The 853-nt window shown below is 36.9% G+C and overlaps 1 pseudogene; it reads right to left on the minus strand.

The window, feature by feature from the left end:
* Positions 1–383: 383 nt before the first annotated feature.
* LOC134929965 (5S ribosomal RNA) lies at positions 384–502 on the minus strand (annotated as a pseudogene).
* Positions 503–853: the final 351 nt, after the last annotated feature.

An 853-nucleotide genomic window follows, 5' to 3' on the forward strand; every position in this document is an offset into this window, starting at 1 on the left:
GAGAAAGAATTCCTATAAGTAGATGAAAAAGGTAATTGTCGATGGTGCTCCCATAGGTCTAATACATAGGTAATAAGGAGAAGAAAAGCAAAGAAAAGTGACCTTTGTTGGGAGCACTCGCTCTTGGAAACAGTTATGATTTAAGTTGTAAGTAATAATGTAAAAATGAGATAATTAAAATGTAACCTTTAATAATATTTGAATAAGATATGGGTACACCAAAAAAAGATTGTTATTGTGTCTAAAATGTGGTTAAACAGTGTAAACCACCAATTCAAAGCTAAGACTGTGAATATATAGATAAATAAATAAGGCATTAATAACAGGCCCTCCAGGCATTAATTTATGAGGTTAGTGCAATAACCGATGTAGTGCCGTCAAAAAACCTACAACACCTGGTATTCCTTAGTGGTCAACCACCTAAGTACTGACCAGGCCCAACACCATATTGCTTCCAAGATCAGATGAGATTGGGCATGCGCGGTGTGGTATGGTAGTAGATTAGAATTGATAAGGCAAAAAACTACAGCTGGTATGCAGCTAATAGGTAAACCATAAACCTGGTTACTATAATGAACAAATGATCTCTTAATAGAGAAACATATGTTTGACCGTCATTGCACCAAATTGTAACCCAAATGTATAGGTATACGGAGGTTTAAATCGTGGTCAATAAATTTTGCCAACAGGAACCGCCTGTATATTTCTTTGTGTGCTGTGCAGCACCATTAGGAATGGGTTTTTATTGGGCAAGGCAGATATGAAAACCCTTGTTGTACTGAGGACATGCCAAAATATCTGTTATGGGATCCAGAAGAAAACTGTCTCAGTTGCTAACTGGATCACCCTGTTC

This window comes from Pseudophryne corroboree, chromosome 5 (assembly GCF_028390025.1).
Source record: "Pseudophryne corroboree isolate aPseCor3 chromosome 5, aPseCor3.hap2, whole genome shotgun sequence".
Lineage (NCBI taxonomy): Eukaryota > Metazoa > Chordata > Amphibia > Anura > Myobatrachidae > Pseudophryne > Pseudophryne corroboree.